Raw genomic sequence first — 6,000 nt, 5'->3', positions numbered from 1 at the left:
GAGCCTTAGCCGAAGCAGCCAGCAGCTGTCAAGTAGGGAAAGAGAAATTCAGGGTTGGAAGCCTCGAAGGCTGGCTCCTTCGTCAGTGCAATTTTGTCGCCTCGATCCGGGGAACGCTGGAAAATTACGGAGACCCCTCCCCTGTTTTTGAAGGTGGTTTCAAAGGAAGATTTAAGAGGGGAAAATATCGTATGTTATTGCCCTTGCTGTGGTCATAAAGGTAAGGGTTGGAACTTGTTGCTCCTTCTCATGTATTTACAGGAAGATGTAGCTAAATCCATCGTACCCTCCCGTTGATTTTTTTGGATATTGATTGCCTCTTACGGGATATTGATTACATCTTACCGTTATTGATTTCCCTTCTGGAAGTTTCAAGGAAATAGTAACTGTTGATTGGGCTCACAGAGAAGAGCAAGATACAATAGATAAAGGTAATGACGAAAAAATACGTTCCTGACTAATAAAAAAATAATTTATTTATTTTTGTTATCCTTCCAATTGATAGCGGTACAACAAATACCCCCTCCGTAAGTGTCTGCTCAAAGCGCTCCTGTGAATTTGATTTTAAACCCTTTCCCGAATAAAAGCCATAGTTATTGATTATGTTGTTACTAGCATTATTTTTAAGCGCTTTGCTTCTCCGTATTTTATCTTGGTGTGAAAATAGGTATTGATTTAGCCTTAGTTTTTGCTTGTATTATACACAAGCAATTAGCACTCGAATGCATTAGTCTGCAACATGGTGAACGGTGATTTATGAATATTAAACGTACGTTTTGTGATATTTTTTGATTATAAATCATTTTCTGCAATCGGTTTTTGATGACTGATTAAATATAACGTAGAAAAACGTAGGCGTAGTCACTACTAATTAAGGTGTAGGGGCATTCTAATGATGTTTCAAAATGCAAAAGTTATTTGGCTCAGTTGTACAGATATTGGACTGAAGAGATATTTTGAATGAAGTGATGCATGAACCGTGAGTGAGATTAACACTAAACCGAGCAAGATAATTTCCTATTTCGTATTTGAAATGATAAAATTTATCGTTCGAGAGAGAGAGAGCATGATGAATAAATAATGATTATATATATATATATATATATATATATATATATATATATAGAGAGAGAGAGAGAGAGAGAGAGAGAGAGAGAGAGAGAGAGAGAGAGAGAGAGAGAGAAATGATGAATAAATATAGATAGATAGATAGATAGATAGATAGATAGATAGATAGGGAATGAGAGCTTCTCTGAAAGTCGACTTCTTGTCAACTTTTCTTAGAAAAAAAAAAAATTCGTTTGCTGTTAAGCGCATTTTCTCAGATTCTGTCGAAGGCTGTCAGCCGTTGAGAGCACCCCAACAAAGGCTATGACATTCCCTTATTATTAAATCCAGTCTTCTGAACGCTTATCGGTTAAAGGTAAGTCGATGGAGCCGAAACTGGAAGGTTTTTCCAAGTTAATTTCTTTTCTTTTTTCTTTCACGAGAACTGTTAGCAAAGTTACCTCAATATGGGCTTTGTGTGTGTTTGCATTTCATAATAATTTAATAAAAAAATTTGTTTTATTTTTGAAAAAAAGTCTCGTGTATTTGAAATTCCATGTGATGGAACTAACCAACGTCATCATTCCCATATTTCTCCAAAGATATCTTGGATCATTTTTATCCATTGAACTTCATAGTCCATTATCATTTGTGAAAGTTGGAGTTGCTAGAAATGGCAAATAACTTCTTTTTAGATGTAAATGTATTTTACCAACATAATATAATGCTATCTGAACAAGGTAGACTAGCTGTATCCTAACTATTCACTCCAGTAGCCTTTAGATTACCTGAGAGGCTTCAGTGATGGGTTAATAATTTATGTTTGTATGAGAGTCCTTTGTTTGCGGTATGTTCGCTTTCGAGCCGTAGGTTTCAACATCAGCTTAATATCCCAAGAAGCACCCTACGTTGCTAAAATCTAATAAGTATGCCATAATTGAATAACTTATGTATGGTTTGCGTTTCTCTCTATTGCGATATCCTGTAATTGCTTTGATTGGCACGAGTTCGGATCATTTGATACTGACCATTATTCAAGAAAGAAGAGATGACTTATGCAATGGACGAATGAAAACAGCTTATAAATATGATTCAGTTTGAAAACGGTGCCTAAGAAAATGACGCCATTACGGTAATAAAAGGTTTCATAAATCTTTTAAATAAGGTTTATCTATCCTTTGTTTGTCCAGTTATACTTTACAACTGCAGATACGACTCCACAGCCGACACGAAATTTGAACTCGTTCCATCATTAATACAAAATCCAATTACGAAAGATAGCATTTAATTACGTGAAAAGATTTTTGAAATTCATATCGAACGCTTCACCCGGCTGAAGACTTTTTGAAATTAATTTATCTAGGAAAAGTCATTTAATACTTTAGAACTGTTCCTTTGCAAATCTTGAAAAGAGTAATGGTAGTCCCCTAGTTAATTTTTATTCTTGAGTGTACTGGTGGGCGCAAAATTCGCCCTCCTCCCACCATTGCAGATGGATCATTTTAAATGAGGGCAATACCGGTCTTGGGACATATTTCAGAAAACTGAAGTCTTTTTTCTGATTGAATTCGCTTTCATAACACGTATTTAATTCTTTAATAAAATTATTATTAAAATTTCAAAAAAAAAAAACATTTCCCAAGAAACTTTGGGTCACTCTGGGACGGCTCTGTGCTAGAAGGGTGTGAATATTAACAGACTAAGGTGCGAGGAACACATGTACAATAAACAAGAGTACATGCGTGCTCGACCCGAGAAATTTACAGGATTAAATATACAATTGCATGGAAACAAAACAAAGTCTTTGTTAAATACAAATAGGCAAGTATAAAAATAAATAAAAAAAAATCAGTCAGTCATGTCCAGGAGCAGGTGAAAATCATAGATTCATTATCTGGTAGCAGTTCTTGAGGATTTCCTTCCTGTAAGCTTGTCTTCACAGAACCTATCAGGGTGTATCCTAAATTTATTGAAGATCCGAAGAAAGACAATTGGTTGGAAACATGTTCCTCATGGAATCAATGCTTGACAGCGTAAGCCGCAGAGGGAGACAGGAGTCGGGGTGCTCTCTTCAGGCCAGATATTAATGTGGATACCGATGGAGCATCAATTTGCCCCGTTATAAGCCGTGCAAGCGTGAGGACATTTTTTGTCATGATGATATGTCTTCAGGGAGTGGTGCCCAGATTTGCTTGTAGGATCGATCTGGAGATAGTTAGAGGGGGGGGGCTACCACCCTGTTCATCCATCTAAGCAACCAGTACTCTAAACTGAGATACTTGTGAAGGTATGGAGCAGATGACCAAATTTCTGATGTATAGAGAGGGATCGGCGTAATACATCTCAGGATGTGTCGAACAAGCAGCTCTGGCGGATGCACACCAACGAGCTCCTGACACGTTGCCCAAAGAGCCGCGTACGTCTTCTGTCTCATCCTGACAAAGTGAGGCTGAAAGGTGAGCCCAACATCCCAGGTGAGACCAAGGTCAGTATGAGAGTTCACCTAACAAAGATTTGAATATCATTTTTGACACTCTTCTTGATTATCGGCAGTTACACTGATTTGGAAGGGATCAGATGCAGCCCAATTGTGGCAAGATAATTTTCCAAGCTCAGTATCTGCCTAGAAGCTTGTTGGTTGATATCATGAATCTGATGATTATGATCTGAGCTCACGTAGAATTTCAGATCGTCGGCGTAAAAGACAAAGTTAGGATTATGAGCTAGGAAAGGCTCCAAAACTGCTGCAAACAGGATAGCTGACAGCACGCTTCCTTGCGGGATATGCACTACCGCAAGTATATTGGGATATCTGACTTCAACGTATATTGGGATATCTGACCTCCGGGAAGTAATGGTTAACTCAAGAAATTATATGACAGGTAGATGTCCAACACTGGGATGTTTTGGGACAACGGTTGAAACACCCAGAATATTTATTTCTTTATTTCGGCATATTTTCCCTATATTTCTAGTCGTGCAGTCAAGTTCGAATTAATGCAATATAACTTACTGCTCTAACAACAGATTTTTCTTATGTAAAAAAAAAAGTAAAGTGCAGCCATTATCAACCCACTGCAGGATGGAAGCCTCCTCAACAATTCATGCTGAGGGAAATGGACCATAATCTGCCACGCTGGTCCAGTGCGGGTTGGCAGATCGACCGTATTCAGCAGGCAGGGGCTTGAACCCCGGTCTACTCAAAGAGCGTGTGCTACTGCACTCCCGCTCCTGCCCACTCGGCTACGGAGGCCTGTTCTTGCTTTATTTTTAGCACTGACTTTTAGTGGCGTGATGAAAACCATTTTTTTCCCTAATGCATGAATCTCATTGTTCCACACAGTTATTATTAGATTACTTCGATCAGTTCAATCCAAATACTACTTTCGCCAATTTCTCCGCAGTTTGAGAGCCATAATTTTCCATAGGTGAAAAATCCACAGATTCCACGTTTATTTGAAAATTGAATGGTTTATAGATTGAGACCCAAAGGTGAAAAAAAAGAGATTATTTCCTACACAAAGACAACTAACTAAAGCCTGCATTTGGTGTAAACTTTTCTTATCTTCTCTAGGATCCGAAACGTTGCTGTACTGTAGAGGCCACTGGACTCTTTTGAGGCAGGTTGTCTTGAAAATGGAATCCTGGGGTGCATCCGAAACGTTGACAGCGACTGCAATTTTATTTAGTTAATTGAACATGTTTTTGATAGAAAATCCTCTTTTTTTTACTTTCTGCTCGATAAACCATTTGATTTTGCATGTATAGAATCTGTATTTTTACCTTTTGAAATTTAATTAATAATTTCCACGTAATGCCTTCTACAGAACATATACTCCATAATTTTATTATGTAGTAATTTATTATTACGTGTAATTTTATTAATAATTCTGAAGTTCATTTAGTTTGATATGTCGGGGCCCTGGATAGAGTATGTTTCCATTTAGAAACTATTGGGGTGCAAATTTCTCAGCAAAACATGTTGGGACTGCGCTATATTTATGATTCCAGCAATCACCGGAATTCTGGAGTACTGAAGCTTTCCTTTAGTACCCCAAAATCCAATTTAAATCCAATTTGAAGTCAATTTAAAACCGATATTCACGGTTACGCCACATCTGTTTAATCAGTGCTACAATCGTTAAAAAAAAGTATTTGGGCTGTGTCTATTACCTTTCCATTCAACTTGTAATATCTTCTTTAAAAGCCTTCCATTATTTCCATAACACATTAGATTACAAAATGTTTTGATATATCTCCAAAAATATATTAATTACAGATTCGTTACAATCGTCTATAGTTTTACTGCAGTAAACTCTATATAGTCTGACTATATAGCCGTCCCGAAGTATAAATAAAAATTATTATTTATTTTAATTTTAATTATATTCCATAACGTTTCCTTTGTCGAGATTCCCTTCAGATGTGCCGTAACCTTGACCTTGTGTGCCTGCAGTGCCGTGAATTTCTGAAGCAACCATTGCATAGTATGAACGTCATGCTGGGAGCATTGAAAATCAGAGACGCTCTCAATTTAAATTATTCATCAAACGGAATCCCCATTATTCATTAAACTACTTCCAAACAGAATTTTTCTTTTACGAAAAGCAGTAGGTATAAGCCTTATACTCTCCACCACTACAACCTTCTCTCTCTCTCTCTCTCTCCAGCGCTTCTTAAAAAGCTTTCCTTGATATCTTTCCATAACCAATGCATAATTTAAACAAATTGAACTTCAGTTTGATTCTGCATTACGAATCTGTCTTTCATTTAATTTTCTCTTTTGATTTCCTTTTTTTTTTCTCCTTTTATTTCCTCTTTTTTTTTCCAACTTAATTTCCTCGGGGTCATCCTTCCTTCTATTTTCTTCTGTCTCCCAAGTCTTAATATCTTACACATCAAGGGTTGGTACTGTGTAAATATGGATAATCTTAAATCGTTTTACAAATCTTC

General features: G+C 37.0%; 1 protein-coding gene across 1 annotated transcript in view; it reads left to right on the top strand.

The window, feature by feature from the left end:
- The first annotated feature begins 232 nt into the window (after nucleotides 1-232).
- The window catches only part of LOC150087461 (SCY1-like protein 2), a 412,155-nt gene continuing 406,387 nt past the window's right edge, over nucleotides 233-6,000 (top strand). Inside the window, exon 1 of the mRNA XM_090372082.1 lies at nucleotides 233-431. The gene's annotated coding sequence lies outside the window, so the exon portion shown is untranslated. The remainder of the gene's footprint in view (nucleotides 432-6,000) is intronic.

The sequence above is a fragment of the Mastigoproctus giganteus genome, chromosome 4 (genome assembly GCF_048544385.1).
Source record: "Mastigoproctus giganteus isolate SK-2022 chromosome 4, ASM4854438v1, whole genome shotgun sequence".
Lineage (NCBI taxonomy): Eukaryota > Metazoa > Arthropoda > Arachnida > Uropygi > Thelyphonidae > Mastigoproctus > Mastigoproctus giganteus.
This window is presented reverse-complemented; position numbering and strand designations above follow the sequence as displayed.